Below are 20,771 nucleotides of genomic sequence, written 5' to 3'. Positions count from 1 at the left end.
TCTAGTTCATTGTAGGCAGTGATAAATTTAAGGGTGAAGTCGGGGTCACATCTTGGGTTATGATGAATTAAAAACAAAAGAAAACGTTTTTCTAAGAGTTGGGACTATAAAACCTGGGTCACACAATCTGAAGGCAACCGTTTATCTCAGCGGTCTGTGCAGTGGACGGTTCCCTACTGTGGAAATATTTTCATCTGCTTCATGGGGATCAGGTGAGAGGTTACTTTCCTGTGTGCTTTTTTGAAAAGGACTAAATTAACGGTAATTCAATGTTTTGCAGCACTGACTTAGGGAAAGAATGTGTTGTCAACTAATAATGAGCTAAAGGAAAGTGAAGCACTGCCTCAGCCCAATGCATTGGCCCTGCACTTATTTTTAAACATCTTAACATCTCTAATGCTCCAAGTGGTTAGTTTCAACCTCCCGCTGTGTGAACTACTCTGGAGAGATGATAGGACTCGAGCTAATTGCTTGAATTCAGAAACTTGTGTTATTTCATTAATATTTTAGCTTAGTTTCAGTGGCCCAGGTCTTTGAATTATTTAAACAGTGTTAGTTGGCATGGTTGAGACCACACTGCTTACGTAGCTGAGAATTAAGGAAAGTCAAACTCGGGCTTTTGATACAATATACGCGTCATTTCTGCTGTGCAATACAAGAACAGCATAATGTTTTCTCACTCGCATTGGAAAGTATCTAACAGAAAATTTACATTTAGCCTTGTTTGATTTTTGCAAAGGTTCTACTAAAATGGAATAATTTTCATGCACCAATAATTGAACCTATTTCAAAGCTATATTTGTCCCATTGAGGAATTGTAGGGAGTAACTGTAAGTCTTTGCAAGGGAGTGACAATGTGCTTCTGTGATCCTGATGTTTAATCACTTAAAATGCTACACCAAATGTTGTTTATGCATGAATATGTAATGGTCTGAGTCTTGTTTGTCCAGGCGGATGACATATTTTAGAAGATCTTGGCTCCTTCATAATTGAGCAATGATTTTATAAACCTAGGACACTTTTGCTGGCAGCGTTGCTTTCTGGATGGCAATGTTGGTGTTAGTCAGTCTGTCCACCATTTTGCTCCAGAATTTCAAAATTTCAATGTGTCCAGTATTTTATGCTAAATACTTCAGCTGTACTTGTGTTTAGTGCTTATTTGGAAATGCTAGCATGCTTAGATGCTAAACTAAGATGGTAAATGGTAAACATGGTGAACATACCTGCTAAACATCAGCATGTTAGCATTATCATTGTTGTTATGCTAGTGTTGGCATTTAGCTCACTTCTCTGCTGTGTCTCATAGAGTTGCTAAATTATCTTAACCCTCCTGTTGTCCTCGGTTCAAATTTGACCCCTTTGAAAAATTTCTATATCTGAATTACGTTTTTTGTTTTGTTTTACCAAATTACCACAAAAAATAGATTGAATTCCTCACTTTCATTCCTGACTAAACTCATCTGTATGTTCCTCTGATCTCAACTTTTAGTCTAAATAATTCATAATTTCAGCTTTTTAACTCAAATGTTAGGTACAATTCTATATAAATGAGGGTTATTCACCATGGATTCCAACAAAGTAGTGTAAAACTAGTTTTAGTAAGGTGGTGTTAGTGAAAACTAAAACTAAAGTCTGAAAAAGGGACAAAAATGTTAATCCGGGAGGACAACACAAGGGTTAAAGGTAATCTGTAAAAATGAATACAATCTGACGTCAAAACTTTTGAACAAGATTAGTAATTGTAAACTTATTTCGATCAAGCAGCAAATTGTGGTGGCGGCTGTTCTTATTTTCAACAATTTTCAATTCATCTTTTTTCAAAGGAAAGAAATCTTCAAACAGACGAGAAATGCATCGGTATGACCTATCAAAAACCAAAGAATGCCAAAATCATGTTGTGGAAAGAAAAGCTTTAAGGCCTCAGCAACCGTGTTGAGAAACTCAGATGATCCTTTCTTGTTAAATGTGGTTTATAATTACCGGTGTTGCTGTGACCCGGGGGCACAAATAACCCCCTAATTATAAATAATTTGAGCTATGCACATTGGAAAACTTGGCACAAGCAAGTGCAGTTGTTCATACTAACAATAGAAGCATCAACAGTCCATTTCATTTTGTTGCCAGTTAACTGGGGGAAATGGCTAGATATTTTGGAAACACTGACGGGAGGCAACTACATTTTCATTCCCAGTTTTGACCTGTGTGGCCATGTAGAAGTGTTTGATGATGATTGAATCCTTTCTTTATAAAGCAAACGTCATGTAAAGACTGACATCTCTACGTTTTTTAAATGTTAAAATGATAAATGGCTTGAGTTTGTTATTCCAAAATGTGACTGGCTACAACATACACATTCAGTATAAAAAAAGAGTATGTAAACGTTAAGAAGCAGACTAATATTTGGAACTGCTGCCTACAGATAAACCGGCTGTAGCACATTTATCTTTTGAATCAAAATAAATGCTCATATGCATATATTTATGCATATATTTCAGAACCTATGGGAGGGAAAGGATATCCATCTACAGCAGAATTAATGTTATTTTTGTAATCTTAGCCTAGATTTGCAAAAATGAGCACCGGAGCCAAAAAATCATCAAAAGAAGAAGGAAAAAAAAACTGGAGCTGCTCTTCTGTGCTGTCAGAGGAAGGCAGACCAACTTTTGTGGATACAGTGAATTTGCTCGAGGAGATTTTACAGCTATGTGAGCACTTTTTTTTTTCTGGTAAAAATAAATATGGGGAGAAGTTCACTTAAAGAAAGCTCATTGGGATGGAAGAGCATTCAAATATTCCGAGGGATCATAAAGTTGATCATCAGTGCTCATGGATGAAGCTCCATTTAAATTTCTTTCAATTGAAAGAATCTGGATTTAGTTTAGCGCGTTATGATGAAAGATTAGCATCTTCACATGTAAATAAAGTTATATATAGGTAGAAACAGTAATGTCCACGCTGTTTTTGTCAGCCGATGTTTCTATTTTTACCATCGACGGCTCTCTGATGTCATACATTTTGAATCTACGTCGTACCTCTTTTGAAAAAATAAATGAAGCCCTTTCTGAAGTTTAATAAAATGCACCTGCTTTGCACAAAGCATTCATTTAAATTCAAAGCAGTTGACTTTAACAACATTTGATGTGAAAAATGTACTTGATTTATGAGAAAACAAAATTAGTTTTATAATCTTTTAGGATCTCCAAATTTAGTTATTTTATACATTTTAGGTAAATTAAAGGATTTATTTCCTTAATTCTAACACTATTTAAACCGTGTTAACTTTGGACCACTGACTAATGTTTAGAAACTAAAATGCTAAAACTGTGTTTCCTAGCCCATGACAAGCTGATGTTTTAGGAGATACATACGTTTGTTACCTGGCACCTGTCTCCTATCCTTATTTTGTGTTTTGGAGGATGAAAACAAAGCATCTCTCTATATCAATAAATATTCATAAACAGTAGCAGACTCTAATTTTATTTGTTGGGATTTTGCTTCAGTTAGGGATCTTTTCTGTTGTCTTTGTAATATTGTGGCATCATTTGGATCTAATCAGTCTAATAATTTAGTTTCATGAAGGTTTAATGTCCAAAAGTGAAAATGGCTGATAGAAGATGCATTTTGCGGCGGTACCCTGCACCTTTGCTCTCTATTTGTCAGAATTAGAGTTTACTGGTCAAATGGGATTTTGAGGCTGCCAGGCGACCTTAACACATGGACCCTACTGCTCCCTTAACCCAACCCCCTAACTCCTTTTTTAAGGTTATTTGACCTTGTGTGTAACAACTACTAGGGACACCTCTTTACATGATCTTGCCTTGTGTATTATAGCAATGTCTTATTAATATTTTCTTTAGATAAACCCAATGCTAGCCCTCACTCTATCTACATCTATGGATAGCACTGCTCCGCCTGGCATTCCGCTGGGTCTTTTTGGCGACATTTATAAAAGTTTCCTTGTAGTAATATAAAACATTACATGTCACGCTCTCGTGAATCATTTGTGTCATGGATCATTGCTTCAGAGCCAGACCAGACCGGCGCTAACGGGGGACGTTAATAGGAAGCAATGCTCCGTCTTCAGCGAGTCTCTGTTTCCATTTGTGACGGACACACCAAGTGGTTAAGCTGTTAAAATACACAATATGTCATACAGAATTCGTTTTTTCTTTTTAAATTGATGATTATGGTTTGCTGGTGTGTGCTTTTGAGAGTGTGACTTTTATTTACCATCAAATGATTGGGTCCAAATGAGAACAAAAAAAACACTTAAATATGGTCTCCTGTGAGGAAGGTTTAATAGATTTATCTTTTCATAAGAACAGGAAAGGTTAAGCACGTGTAATGGAGGGGGTTAAAGTTGAGGAAATAAATGGATGTCCTCTGTTTTAACACCTGGAGGACATGACTCAGTGGAACCTTACCTTGCTAAGTGAAAGCTGCCATGCATCAAGTGTTTTCCCACTTGAAGAAAGGGGGGGGGGGCATTAAAGTGTGACTGTAATTCTCACATTCAAAGCACTGGATCTCTTTCTGGTTGTTTTGTCTCTCTCTTCGGTCGTATTCCATCACTTTGTTGTCGTATTGAATCACTTTTTGTTGTTTTGGATCTCTTAGTGCTCATTTTGTCTCGTGGTCGTTTTGTCTCTTTCTGGTTGTTTTGCTTTTTTGTGGATCTTTTGTGTCTCTTTCTGGTTGTTAGACTTTCCAATAAGAACCTTCCCACTTCACACAGGCTCTGGACCAGGGCCCCCCCTGGGCCTGTCCCGGGGGGCCTGTTCAGTTATCCCTGGATGGAACTAACAAGCCAATTAACACAAGTGTCACCTGTTGACTCTGGGGAGGGACCCTCCAGCCTCGGCCCTGTTCAAGAGCTTTTAGCCTTTAGGGTTTCCTCTCGTTACCATTGACAAAAACATTCTTTATTTGATCAGATGTGCAATACTGGCAGTCAAAGTAAGTGAGTGATGAATACAATTATAGTCAACGTGCAGCTGAAGTTTGCATGGATGCCTGCCTGCGTGATGAAAGAAAGGTAATTACTGCAATGTGACATTTAGACTTGAAAGGGAATATTGTTTGCAAGTCTCACACTAAAGAGAATACCTTACTGTGTATTTCTTGCTAACTATACCAGCTTCCCCACCATTGAAAAGGCAAGCCATTAGTGGCAACATGGCCCTGTAAATGGCTTCCAACCATGTATGAGAGAACCACTGTCTGTGAATGAGAGGGAGAAAAAGACTCCCCCATTGCTGAACTTTATCCTTTCCAATTCTGTCTGATCTATATCAACTGCTCCGTGGAGAGTAAGGCCTGCGAGGAAAACGTTTAAGGGAAACTACGAGATTCGATTTAGATTGTCGGCCTCCAAACTGCATCCCTGATGCTTTTATTACATGAATGGAATGAAGCACACTTTACACACAAATATTTTTCCATTTGGGTGTTTGATGACCTAAAGTTTTAGAAAACTGTAGTCACACTGCTGTTTAGGTTTTAATAAGGTGCACAGCATGAAAATGGAAAAGGAAGGGAGTAGGACTGTTTAAAAAGTCGACACATTTAGTTGTAATATGTTTATTCAAGTATTCAAGTATTATATGATGTTGTTATTATATATACTGATCTGATTTATCTGATCTGCAAAGTTAGTAATCCACTGAGGACCATGAGTATCTGTAGGAAATTCCTTGGCAAGCCATCAAACAGTTCAGCCTGAACCAAAGTGCAGACTTAAAATGAAATAAAACCAGCAAGTCTGTGAATAACATGGAAGCTCTGGTTGTCACGCTAATTCACCCAGTAAGCCCATTAAGTTGTTTAGACACTTGCACGACTTAAGTTCACCATAGTTCTGTGTGGTGATAAATTACATCTAGTTTTGACAGTAGCTGTAAGAACGGGAGACTGACCTTTAAACACAGCTTTACTTTTCTGCATCAACTCGGATCTGCTCTGCTGTAGTGTTCTTGGGCAAGAGTGTCTACAAGCGGACTGTGACCTCTAACCTCTCTGCGGAGGCAGGCGAACATGAACAGAATTTCTAAATAGGTGTCAGTAGAAAACCAGTACAGTGTTACACTATTGAGTTTCTGCCGGGGTTGGGAGCTGATTGGAGTGATTACTTCAATCCGTTTCCTCAAAGAATGTTTCATTATATACATTTGCAACAGAAAATAAGTTAAGAGAAATATCAACATTATCATTTTAATAAACACATCTGGCAATTTGCATAATATTTACCCTGAATGTAAATGACTCAAAATACTTTATAGATGTTTGCTGGAGTGGTGTGGTAATAATCTATTGCTGTAGTTGGATTGTACCGCCTACCTCATTAATTTGACTGTTGTGGTAAACAATGTCTACTGGTACTTGAGCTGTCTTAGATTCTGAGCTCTGACACTGCAAGTCCTAGATCATCTTATGCTCATGTTGTTTGGATGATAACCTGAGGGAAGCTTAATTTCTGTTCTCTTCTTGTCTGTTTTTTATTGTCTAAAACTGAATCTGAACTCTGGAATTTTTTGGGATACAAGAACACAAACAATTTGTCTCACCAAGGCCTCCAATGGTACAATTTTTATATACAGAATATCTGACATGAATATTAACAGTCCACTGGAAGTAGCAGCAACAACAAAATGTTAATTTCCTGGAGGCATTTTCATTAACATTTTTCATTACCTTTTGTGTGTGTGTGTGTGTGTGTGTGTGTGTGTGTGTGTGTGTGTGTGTGTGTGTGTGTGTGTGTGTGTGTGTGTGTGTGTGTGTGTGTGTGTGTGTGTGGGTGTGTGTGTGTGTGTGTGTGTGTGTGTGTGTGTGTGTGTGTGTGTGTGTGTGTGTGTGTGTCCACTGACAAATAAGATGGTCATAACTCACTCAAGTCCCATAAGAAGTGAATGAGGTTTTGTAAAGCCTTGAGCAAAAGAAAATGGATAAAATTGACTTGTGGGTTTAAGTTATTTGGGCACAGTCTACCTGGTAAAAAAGAACTGCTTCCCTCTAAGACTAGTGTTTTCAACAAACAACAAACAACCAAGTGATTACATGGTCTTGTTTCGAATCACATTCACACCTCACCCACAGCCTTGTATAGAAAGTCTCAGCATGTTCTGGAGCTTATACTCTTTACAGCTCCTGCAGGCTTGAGTTGTGCTCACAAGTTGGGTTTTAAGATCTCACTTTTGTGCCAAATGAGGCTTTGGTTGCATAAAATTTGGATTTGAGACGTCACTTTGAGATTACTTGGATTATTTCTCAGTGGGTGCCACTATGAATTAATTATGAAAAGCTGCTTCTACTGTGCTGACAAAATAAGACCAGTGATAAATCAAACGGGCAACAAAAGGCTGGCACACACAGACGACTAAAAATCACATTAATTAACCATTTACCAGATTGTAATCCATGATAATTCTACATTTTCCTCTCTTTGCTGTGTTGGCTGTAGTCATCAGATGTGTGTCTCGGCATTAGAATGTAGCAAAGAAAATCAGTTGGCCTGCAAAGTTTTGGGCAAGTCTTACGCACCAGCTGGCTGCTTACAAGACTTGGCCCCTGTAGCTGATAAGCAGATTCTACAAATGGCCTTTGAGAATATCCTATCTGCATTGATAAACTTCGGTATATATTGAGAAAAAGATGTCTGCTTATATATCTCTCTTGGGACCATAATAAAGGGCAGCACAAAAGGGGAAGGACATCCAACTATTTATTTATGTCAGCAGTTTGGGGACACCTGGGCAGGCAGGCGGTTTTTGGCTGGTGTATGTTTGGTTTACCTGACCTTTGTTTCAGCTCTTCCTGTATACAGTAGTTAAATACACCATACTCAAAAGAACTTCAATTGTAGCCTCAGTGTAGAGAACAAAATACAGAAAATATTCCTCATAAAACTGTCATTTCTGCAGTCTGTTAAAGAGGAATTTTGGTATTTTTCAACCTAAACCCTATTTTCCCATGCTTTATCTTTGGTCCAGTATTAAGCGAAAATGCTGTTACAGGCACCCGCGAACCAGACTGCAATGTAACCCCATAGGGCAAATCCACAACGACAACCTACGTCCAATAAAGTGCCGTTATTCCCACTGACAGTCCACATTGTTATAATCAATCAATCAATCAATCAATTAATGTTATGTGTCACATGACATTGTACGAGATACAATTCCAGTGAAATCTTATCCCATCAGATCCTTTAAGTTGTGCATGATTCATCATAAAGCAGAATGTGGATGTCAAGAGTCACCAGCGTAAATGTCACTGATCCACAATCAAGTGACAAGTGACAAATAATAAATTGGGACAAGTCATTGTCATTTTTCCAGTTGTTGTCGTTATGTTTCTTTAGACCAGTTAGCTTGTAAGTACCATTTTATTTTTCTCCTACCTTTTACACAGAAGCAGTGACAATTCTTTGCAATTTACTCTCACCTAAATGTTCAGAAATGTGTCACAGACAATAAACTGAGGGGTTTGAATCGGATACATTTTCAACAAGGCTACCCTGTCGTAATAAAATAAAAGGGTACAAATACTAAAAGCTGCTGTTTGTTATTGGAGTAGAAGCCACGGGTGTTATGACATTTAGGGTAAAAGTGTGTAAAAAAGAGATATTACACATTTATAGTCATGGGTATTAAACTCTTCTTTTCCTCGTCATTGCTGCAGCACCTGTGCCCTCTTTCCTCTCACACCGCAAGTATTGTGTGTTTGTGTGTCACTCACCTCAAGTCAGATATGTCTCTTTAAATCTATTTCATGTACTTTCCCGTGAAATTATTTTGACTTTATAGAAGACTTGTTACAGGTAATGTCGTTTGGCGTTGCCCTTTAGGGATGGTTTGCAGCCTGGAATACATAGAAACATAAACATACAGCCTCTTCAGATGTTATCATTGTTATTGAGGACATGGCTAGGGATAGTGGTGTACTGAACTGCAGTAAATTTTGATCTCATCAAAAAATAATATTTAACAAAATGTAGTACTTTCTAACATAATACAAAAACAATTTATTAAGTTAAAAAAGAATTCAGTGAATTAAAGTACACAGTGTCTCTAAATCAAAATTAAACCAAAAATCTAAAGGTCAAAAAAGAAAGCAAAACAAACTGTACATGAAGCTGAAACATTGGTGGGACAAGGGAAAGGCTTAAAAAAAAAGCTTGAAAGTATGTAAGGGGTTCTAATGCTCTGCAGTAGATTGTACAGGTGTACTTAATAAAGTGGCCACTGAGTGTACGTCCGCCATCTACCTCCCTGCGACTTCTGCACTGTACAAAAACGTCGTGATTCTTTCACTCGTTGTCTGGGAACACAACCCAAGCAGCCATTACATTTGTCATCATAACGTACTGGGAAAACAAATTACTAGTACATATTAAACGTAATTACCAGGAGACAGGGTTGGTGTAGGACTGGATTAATGACAGGCATTGTGAAGCACTTTGTTCTCTTTAAGTAGAAGAGTGCTACATTATAAGTGCAGCTCATTAGCCATGCAACCATAGACAGGTTGCATTCTGACACATGCAAAGCCTTCTATTGTAGTGAAAAATGATGGCATGGAACTTATATGTGGAGGTGGAGGTGGAGGTGGAGGTGGAATGTCGCCGCAAAACAAGACATCAGAGCCCAACTACTGACAGCGTTAAGAAAAGTTATTATGGAACCCACGTAACTTCTAGGCAAGCCCCACCCTTCAATAGCATTCACACACTACTATTGGCCAGGCATCCATTCTTATGCAAGGTTACATAACCCAATTTGTTCAGGTCTTATCCCCCTGACCAATCGGCTATCCTAACCTTAACCACTCAATATCAATGCCTAACCCCAACCTATCGAGCTGCTTTGAAGGGCGGGACTAGCTTAGAAGTTACGTGGGATCCATAATAATGCTGTTATGCAGCATGTAGGAATTACAGCAGTACCGGTGAACATTTTAAGTCCACCCTAGTTGTTTCTTTTACTTATTTACTTTAGGCAATCTGTGAATTACATATTTACTTTATATGCTTGTGCTGAGTTGTGTAATCTGTAAGGAGAACTGTTGCCTCTGTGTGAGTTTGGATAAAATCCATTTATATGCATACTGCTTTCTGAATCACAAACGGCATCCTAAGATTTCAAATTTTGTTTTGGTTTAAGTTACTTTCCAGCCGCTATTGAAAAATCATAACCTGATTTTCAGGCAGTCAAAGGCAGGTAGTGTATGCATCTCTGTGCTTTCCCTTTTTATCCCAGCTCAGTCTCCCTGTGAGTCACTAACAAACATAACAACTCATTTTTGTTGCATAAAAACTGATTCAACCCTGTTGAATATGTCTTATTGAGAACTGTCTTCAAAAATATAGCTTGCCTTAAGCTTGGTTTTTAAAAATGTTAAAATAAATTATGCAGCGAAATTTCATGCACAAGATGTTAAGATGGTCTGCAGTTATTTGCCACTCATTTTGCAAGCTCTTCAGTTAATGTTGTAGATTTGTTTCATCCACAGGTCTGTGGCGTTTTGCACTCTCCAAATAGTGCGTTGAGTCCGCTAGCATCAACCTTCTAGCTGCACTAGCTGCATGCTTAGCTCATTGATGGTAGCTTAAACCTGAAGTGCTTTGATGACGTTTTAGTTCCATTTCATATTGCTTTTGACTTGTCGACGGAGCCGTCTGGCTCTTAAAGTAAAACGCGCCATTTACAACTTTTGTGTTTATCTCCATGGCTGCAGCAGGAGGTAGGAAGTGTCTGTGGCTTGACAACAAGTAAAGGTGCCTCAAAGGGTCAGAATAGTAGCAGCCAAAGATTCTAGAGTGTAGCGATTCTTTGTAGCAAAGATTAGTTGGTAACAGCACCAGTGGTGGTGTATAAATAAGGACTCTTTGGTGCACGTGATTAACGTGATGAACACAATTCTAACGCGTTAGGCTCTGTCTTTAATCTCTTCGCCATAAGCGCGTTACTGACAGCCCTAATAATGAAATAAGTTACACAGTTTGGGATTTCCCACAAGATTTTTTAGGATGCAACAAACTGAAATTATAAAAATATTATGATCACAACGGTTAGAATCTAATTTAAAAAAAGAAGAAAAGGAATTGCAGAATAAACACAATACAACACAATAATGTTAACTCAAGGTCCACTTACTAGCTTTCCCTGGAGCTTTCAGCCTCATTTTCTGACACTAAAGTCGCTGCAGCCTCCATTCTGGTCTCAAAGCAGCAGATGGAACTTTTGGAAATAGGCTTATTAGCTTTCTTGCTGGGATCTCGATGAGAAGATTGATACCACTCTCATATGTCCATTAATATGAAGCTAGTTTAGCTTAGCATAAAGACTGGAAACAAGGGAAAACAGCTAGCTTTTTTTTTATCATCTTTGGACCACATAAATTCACATTCAACATTTATAAATGTTGGTTCAATAAAACTGAACCAGTTACAACAGTGTTTGTGTCTGTATAACCAGATCCTCTCAGTTAAAAAGTAATACTGCTACATTTCTGGTCTTTAGCACTCCAATCCTCCATTATATCATAACATGTCAACACATATTCTGCCTTGATCAAGCACATATTCAGCAGTGCCTTCATTTCCCGCTAAATCTGGCAGATTCACAATTTTGCAAATAGCGGTTGTTTAATGGTTGTACAGCTCATTACTTTGCATTGATCGGTTGAATAGTTTGAAAACTGCAAAATGCAAGCGTGCCTTTTTTTTCAAGTGGTGCATTAGGAGCATTTCATCCTGATTTTTTACAATCTGCCACTTGATGATCTCACACACTAATCCAGAGCTTTAGGTGCACCATGCCGTGTTTTTACTAAAGCATCATTCCATTATTCATAAATGAAAATGTAGAGTAAATGGGAGAATTTATGGAAACTAAGGTGAAGTAATCTGGTCATATAAAGCAGAAATACGGCAGGGAATACGGCTTCTCATTTAAATCAGATATTTTAAACTTAATTCTGATTTTATTTTTTTGGAGAACTGCAGAAGGCATTTACACCTCGTTTTAGTGTGTACTGTAAGTGAAGTACAGGAAAAACCTGAGCTCTGTTCGCTACATTTCATTTCATTTTCATTTATGTATCTCGAACAATCAATGTTGCAAGACAAAACAAAAAAATCAAAACAACAGATTAAAACACAGAATCAGAAGGAGCAGGCGGAAGCAAATAGCTGTTTTTGTCCTTGCGTATTTCCAAAATCATATTATTACAGAGTAAGTAGATCTGCAAATACAGCATACAATTTTTCAGGTCTTACAATAACTTACAACAATATACAACAATACCTTTACATTAAAATTCCGTTCCTATGTTTTGGTCTACTCTTTTCTGTAATGATTCTGTAATGAAGTAATGATTTCTTTAATCTATTTTTGAAGTGAATGACATGGCTCTGGTTGATGTCATCGTTCAGTCCATTCTGTAAACGGGTACAACGTGTAACCCAGAATATACAGTACTTTAAACATAACGAGGTGCTTCGGTCTTTTATATACAATTTGTGCTTTGCAGAAATGATTTTTCAAACCTAATGGTAGGTAGAAGTCGTGGGTAATCTTTTTACACAGCCAATAGATACTGGATTGATATTCTGCTATTCTGACTTCTGCTACTGGAGAAAAGTTAGTTTCAGGTGGTGAGTTGTTAAAGGAACATTTTGGAAAGTGCACTTATTTGCTTTTATAAGCCAGCTCTTTCCCGACAAGAGACCTCCATTGGTGGAGGCAAATGGAATTCTGATTAAAGTATTATAATTCTTTTGAACTTAAACCTTTTTTCCCAGGGAAGTTTCAACAAATCCCCTACTAGTCATAAATGTTTGAAAATGAAAAGACCTTAAATATGTTAATCCATGCCGAATTTCATTTAACTAAATTACTAAACTGGTGTGCCTTATAAGCCAATAAAGTTTTGCTCTTTTTTGTTTTTAGAGATTTGGTGTTATAGGCTATAAATAAATCATGACCAGAATGAAGATGTGTGCCTGGGTTTTGCATAGTAATGAAATACACATCTTCCTTCAAAAAGTTTACAATTATTAGAAAGTTCTTTCCAGATTTGGCAGCAAAAATAAAGTTTAGGCCTGACACAACAGTCTGGATTTTCCTTCTGAGGAAAACTGCTTAATGTATCTCCCTGCAGGGGACATGTAATGGGAAACACTGTTAGGCATTTGCAAAGTGCAGAACATATGTTGTTTCCTATAACAGCATACTGTACTGATTATAATATAAATCATATAACAAATAATAAACAAAAAAACGTGAATGTATGTGTGTTTGCACATTTGTGCGTCTGTGATTCATGTGTTTAGCATATTGGGATTTATGTGTGGAGTAACTTTGCTTTTGTGGATGTGTGGTGTTCTGTGCTACATGCTTTTGAGTTGCATTGCTCTGTATTTATCACATATATCTTGTAGATTTATTGATAAACCACACTGAAGCTGGCAATCAAAGGTTTTGGATGTTTTTGTTTTTTTCAGTTTGAGGCTGATTTTTTTTTCTTCTTTTTTTTTGTAAAGATTCACAGCAAATGTTTTGAAAGTTTTTTTTTTTAAAGATTATTTTTGGGGCTTTCCCCTTTTATTAGTGACAGTGGATAGACAGGAAAGAGGGAGAGAGATGGGGGATGACATGCAGCAAAGGGCTGCAGGTCGGACTGGAACCCGGGCCGCTGGCCGCAGGACTCGGCCTCCATGGGGTGAAAGCTCTTACTGGGTGAAGTATTTTGAATGTTTTGAATTCATCCAGCTACAGCTAAAATAAAATCATGTCTAACAGAAACCATGAAAGAAGTGGATCAAATCTGGTGAAAATCCTCTGTGAAAGTGCCCTCAAACAAGTACAAGGAAAGGTCACCACACTTGTGTGACTGCTGCACACCAGACAGATTAGTCCTGACATTTGCTGGACGGCAACATATTTAGCTCGGCAGATGAAAATGGAAACAAGAATGATTGATGTCAATAGATTATATCAATCCCCGTGCCATAGATCATCCCCCCCCCCCCCACCACACACACAAACAAAAAAAGGCGGATTTTGACCTCCTCAATACGGTTGCCATGGCAAAATGGACATTTGGTCAAGTAGTGCTGACAACTTTTTTTGCTCAAAGCTTGGAAAATATCAGTGGAATCAAATGTTTGTGTTGCTTCTGACACACATGGTTCAACGTTTGCTTCATAAATGTTCTGAGTTGAGTCTGTATTATGGCTACTCTTATTATGGCTGCACTTAGGACACTAAAGACTTTGCTTGATCACACACCAGCAGTTAAGAATATGGACATCCTCTGATAGCTTGTCTTCCTTTTGTGGTCCTGTAGCTGTTACAATGGACAGGAAGAGACATCAGTCTTGACAGAAGATATATTACATAATATTGAAGGTGACATACATCTTTAGCACTACATATTCACTTGTATGCTGGAGTATATATTACATGCTTCATGTGTTGTGCGTTTCTGTCTGATATGTGCTAGTTGGATTAAATGACACGTCTCATATGACTTCAGCTGCACTGTGTTGGCAATGAGTTATGGATATCGGTTTTCTCCTGAGATGAATCATACACTAGTTAATTTTGTACAAATGATGCAATAATCTGCTACCTGGGGGAAGGGTTTGTGAATCCATAGAATATGATCAACTTGCTTTGACATGAAAGGTTCTACAGGGAAATGGCTCTGTGACTGATATGTTGTGGCTAATATGTTGACCTTACTGGTAGTATAGTTTAGTCACACTCTTTTGAACAACTCATTTAATCCTGAAGTGTTGATTCTGTCTCCCCCTGCAGACCATTACATTCCTCTCCCATGGCTTGGGCTGCATGTAATTACTCCTAATGTATAATAACAGCTAATTTAACCAATGATATTATTCAGTTTCCAGTCTGTGGACCTGATGGCTTTCACATCTGTGTAGACAGCAGGGATTGCACTAGTTTGCATAAAGAGAATGTGGATTTGTTCAGAGTTGGTGCAGTTTCACGTTGACTTTTGTGATGATGAATGGCTGTACTTAAGTTATTTTAGGGAGCATGCCCCTCTAACTTTAAGGTACTGACTGCAGTCAGACCATGATTTTTCACAGTTGGTGTTTGATTCTGAAGTTTCTTCTTCTGTCCTATTGACTGTAATGAGTGCAGAAAGTGCAAAGTGGCATGATTCAACAGAAACAGAAGAAAAACGTGGGAAGCAAATTTGTTTTTAACTTTCACAATCCTTTATTGATTTTTACCACTATGCTCTATTCTGAGATAATAAGGTTTCCCCCCATGTATACTGTATATATTTCAATGTGATATCAAAATACTAAACATCAGTTTGTAAGCTGAGAAACATAAATCTTTATCCACAAAAGGGTTTTATGTGTCCAATAAAAGGCACACAGCCAGCTGAAAGAGAGGCTCTCTGTGCTATTGTGTGATGAGTAGTTGAGAGGCCAACATTACACTCTGATTGGTTTAATTAAATGTGCCGGAGTGACAGCACATTCAGGGATGGTCATTTTCAAATGATCACTGTAATCACACACTTGTTGTAATTGGCGATCTGATGCGGCAGCAGCACTGACAATTATTCATTGAATGCATGTGAATTGAAGACATTTGTGTTGATTTTGGTCCTGATTGTTACTGGTGTTTAAATGCAATTTAGTAGCACTTTGCTTTGCTGAATTGTGTAATCAGAATGGAACACCACCAAGATATATTTTTGTCAATATTTCTTGTCCTTTTTTATTTTGTTTATTGGTGCAAAAACAAATAGAAGAGACTTTACAGCTACAACAATGATAGAAACAGGAACATGATAAATGTACAGTATATAAGGACAGACAAAGAAATCAAGGTGACATGGAGAACTGGACGTGATGTATAATAGATAATCAAGTGGGTACACATATTGTAAGTTTTTATAAGATCAAAAATTCCTCTTCGATTGATGATACTTTTTTTTAATTTTTTAATAGATCGAGACTACTAAAAAGTATAGTAACCCATTTTATTTTACTCATACTTCTAAACCTCATAAAATCTTAATATCTCAGATTCACATACTCTTTGTTACATTACCTATTATTTGTTGATATGTGAGTCCACATGTCATTCATAAAAAAAGAAATTCTGCACTGTAGTCACTGCCTGTAAGAAACCTGTTATACTGGGATGAAATTACATATATAAAAAAGGGGAGAAAACATTTAAAAGTGGCTCTTTATAAGTCTCTTGCTGTCGCCTTGCATATGTATACAGTCGCAGTTTTTACCTTTTTCCTTCAGGGCACATTGTTAAGTGTTGGCATATGCAGGGTGCATCTTATAATGAGAACATTGCTATGTTAAATGCTATGGTTCTGTTCACCTCAGCTAAATGCAACTGTTTCTAAGGGGAGTTGATGGGTTGATTTGACAGTCAAGTCAGCAACTGTGCATGTGAATAAAGAAATATACTCTTTTTACATGTTTACGTAGTAATTTAGATATCTAATGATCTTGCAGTAAATTAGTTCTGCTTTTAAACAACTAATGTATTCCACAGTGTGTTGTGGAGCAGTATAGCTGTGACGTGACTCACTCTCCCGTCAAGAGTTTCTAACTCATCAATCACAATTTAATTAGTTTTGGGTTTCAGTAGATGCTTCATCCTGCCAACAACAGAAAATGTGTTTGAAACAGTCAAACATTTGGTGGGAAGTTAGAGGAAAAAATTGAATATTGGCCCAAAATACAAGTGTCTGGCAGCTGAATACATAGTTCTGACATACAGTACTTTTCTAACGGGACTCGGCTTACAAGCAATGATTGGCTGTGACTGTGAGAGGACACAGTGAATGAATAAATTCCTTCTGCTGCTTTTCAGAATGGGACTGTGAAACCTCTGCAACTTAATCAAACAGCTTGGACTTTAACTGGGACTTTTTTAGAAGTTCATGCAGGACTTGCAAATCAAGCTACAGTATATTAAAATGACCCTGCATATTCTTTTCTCAAACTAGATTAGATCAAGTATTAATTGAACTCATTGGATTAAATTGAATTTGCTCAGCCATTTCCAGAGCAGATAGGAAGTGCTGTGCAGTTGTTTTGGTTTGATATTTCTCCCTCTTCTGGGTGTAGATTTGATTGACAGATACTAGACTGCTGGGCTGGCCATTGTAATGTAGGGTCAAGTGCAGAGACCTTCTCAAGTACAGTTGGCATCCATAATAAACCAGACAATTAGTTTTTGACTACTTCTTGCACAACTTTAGATACTTTAAATCCAAGACTTTTTCAGCACTGTGACCAAAACAGTCTCTGATTGGCTCATTCGGCCATGAGTTTTATAGAAACAAACCCATCAAAACTTAAACCTAAAGTACTACAACTATGTAGTCTGACTTCAGAACAGAGATGGTGCTTAAGGAGGTGCAGCACATTAAACACTTAATGGATGACACACCTAAATAGCGACTGAGTAGCATCCTCAAATGTAGTGCAAAATTAGTCACATTTGATTAATTTATGCCACTTATATTGCATTTAATAACTGGGCCAAGTGGTAGCTGCCACAGTTTCACAGTGTGCATTGTTTTGTACAAATCTGGTGCAAATTTGTGAATATTCAGGGCTAAATTATAATATCACCATTACAGTAGACAGAGAAAATACACAGATCTTACATTATTACCTAATGTTGAGGCCCTGTATTGTTAAGTTTTCATATTTTCATCAATTAACTTTATATTCTCATTAGGTGCATGCCTCCATATCATTCTGTTTTTTCACGCATAGCACTTGAGTGTGACTGACTGAGTAATCTGGATGACTCGTCCTGCTAAAGGCGCTGACACACCACCCGAAAATCCGTCGTCAGACGTCTGGCGAGGTCGGTGACTCAAGTCTTTTCGGTGTGCTCTGTGCGGAGGAGCCGATTTGGGAGATGCCATCCCCACGTGACGAATTCTGCATTTCCGATTTCATTTTTGGGCGACTATGCAGATCAGCGCCGCCTGCTGTTATGGAGACAAATTATGTCTCGCTCACGCGCAGAACATACGCTCAAGTCGGCATTGCTTTGGTGTGTTCCGACGCACTTTTTGGACCAATGGGGTCCAAATAATCAGCCTGAGGGCCTTTTCTGCCGCGTCGGGTGGTGTGTCAGAGCCTTAAAGGACACCTTGTGAAGACTCCTAAACCTTTAGGTAATGGATGGAACTTTAACAACACCACCATCTTGGCATGACCCATAATATGATTAATAAGTCCTCCCTCCCTGCAGATCATTTTGTATATTTCCTTATGTATGTAGTAGTTGATTTGCTAATTTTTGATGTAGAAGTAATTGTCAGAAGGGCAATTTGAAGATCCTTTATGATAAATGATGGTATCTATCGGAGTCAGCGGTGTGAGACCGGGTTATGACCAGGTCACTCCAGATAGAGTTTGCGGGACTGTAGTTCTTGCAAGTCAGTGTCATCAACATAGATCACAGAGCCCCCCGAATGACCGAGCCGCTCCGCTGCTTTTTAAATGCTGTACAAGAAAAACAAAACAGAAGATAAGGAGAGGGTTGTGTTTTTGTGCGTTTGCAGGTAAATGAACAAAGAGGCAGCTCTGAACAACTGTTTGCTGTTTAAGAGCACAAGTAGTGGACTGGCTTGGACACCCTTCAGCGCCTCCTTGATTTATCATAAGTGGAACACGTTAACGCTGCATTTAGTGTAGCCAGAAAGAGTAACCCATCTCCCCTCCACTCCTACAAGACCTCGTGGTCGTTATGTCATTTGTTTATGATCCACGGCTCCCTTATAATGGCCCGTTCGGCTAATGCTATCCATCAAATGCATCCTCTGTGATGCATTAACAGAAAAATGTGTTAAACCAACGATTGACTTTGAAATAGTGATATGAGGACGTAGGTGTGTTTTCATAAAGGCAGAGTCATTGCTGCTGAAGAGGACCATAATGCGTTCTACGACTATTTGGCAAGTGCATCCGGCTTTATGTTTTTTGCAAGATCTTAACGTGAGTGAGAGGGAAGTTGAATGCATTCGGAAAAAAACTTTAGGTAATCGACGACACAGAGAGCTAAAGTGGCTGTGAATTTATTTTAGATTCAGCAGGCGTACCAGCATATAGCAGGCTAGTTGAGGCTTGTAAATGCCTGTCATGCAGTACAACATCCTACTTGTGTGTGTATTATCGGCAAATGAAAATGAACTTCTAATCTCTTATCTGCTGCACTTTCCTCTTGGCATTTTGCATTTCAGCTGTTTGTTTTTGCCAAACTCTTCTAAAGTACATGCTCTTATCCTGCATTTCCACAAAACTAGCTTGGTCACCTTCTTAAAATTCCTCATTTTATCTCAGGCATGGCTTGAAAATGTCAAGGTATTACTAAATCACGCTGATATTCACAGATGGCTTAAATGCTGAGCATTGTCAATGGGCAGAAAATAACTCCACGTGAGCACAATATCTACTGACATTTGGTGTCTATAGCTAAGCGATCAGTGTCTGTATATCTAATAATGACCAGCATAATTTTTAGCTTTTGTGAAAGTTATTGTATGTGGCAGAGGGCGTATATAAGGGATTGACTGTTTCATTTGGGTGACATGGCCTGACCTCTTTTACAGGCCCACCAGCCACTCTGGTTAGTGGAAATGTCATAACGCTCATGTGCTGATCACACAAGATCAGGTCGCAGCGCTTGTGGGAATGAATGATGCCCAACACAACAAAGCCAACCTTACACACTGATGCAAATAAGTGGCAGCAGATACAGATGTGTGGGAGCTAGGGTGGAGGCACTTGATGATGCTCCAATGACAGGTCAGAAGCCTATTCTTTCCCTTAAAGCATGGCGTTGATTAAAATAGATATAAATGTTTAAGAAAAGGAAGTATTGCAGCTGCAGGCACTAAACCTTCTCTGCTTAAACTTTTAATTATTATGTATATTTGCAATGCATTGACTCAAATACTTGATAAATAGCTAACAAGCTGGAAACATCTTGCATAGGACACATTGAAGCAGTCATATTTGGAGCTTGACAGCACTGTATTTATACCTGCACCTCACTGACACATGTGCATCTGATTACACAGAGCTGATTTCTCCTATGAGTGCTGGACAATGTTGGACGAGTTATGGACATTGTCTGAAGATGTCACTTTCTCACATGTAGCCAGGAGATTGTTGGTGTCAGGCGTGTTCTGACTTACTAGAAATCTGTTTGGGTAGGGGGTGGCGAGGAGGGAGGGGCTGGTTAAGCATACAAGAAGCGGACATGGCGCCGAGACTGGTCACATAGCCGGATGTGTCACTAGCCGTTTTGTTATTTGGTTGTAAACATCAAGTTTCTTGCCATTCCTATTGAATTTCTTTGACAACTTGGTCCTTAGAAGTTCCCAATATCTCATAGTCTCTCCAGATTATTTAGGCGTTTTTTTGTTGTGTCCTTGTGTAACCCTTGTTTTTATTCAAGGCAAGGCCATAGCTCAAACTATATCAGCAGTTTTTATATTAACAATGGTCACGTGTGTGGAAGGGGTTATTTGTGATTGGCTGGCTGATCGTTCACAAACACATATACTTATGGCTTTCTTCTTGGTTTTGGTTGTTGTAGTTTGTCAATGATCACTTCTAATTGTCAACATCTACTCTTTTGATTTCTGAAAAGTACCCTTTGTGATACACGTGCAGGAGTGGAGTCTCTCAGCTCTCTAGGCGGACATGAGTGTGTCTCTTTTCTGGCATTTTT

Source organism: Etheostoma spectabile, chromosome 24 (genome assembly GCF_008692095.1).
Source record: "Etheostoma spectabile isolate EspeVRDwgs_2016 chromosome 24, UIUC_Espe_1.0, whole genome shotgun sequence".
NCBI lineage: Eukaryota > Metazoa > Chordata > Actinopteri > Perciformes > Percidae > Etheostoma > Etheostoma spectabile.
The sequence above is the reverse complement of the archived record's forward strand: the minus strand, read 5'-3'. Positions refer to the sequence as shown.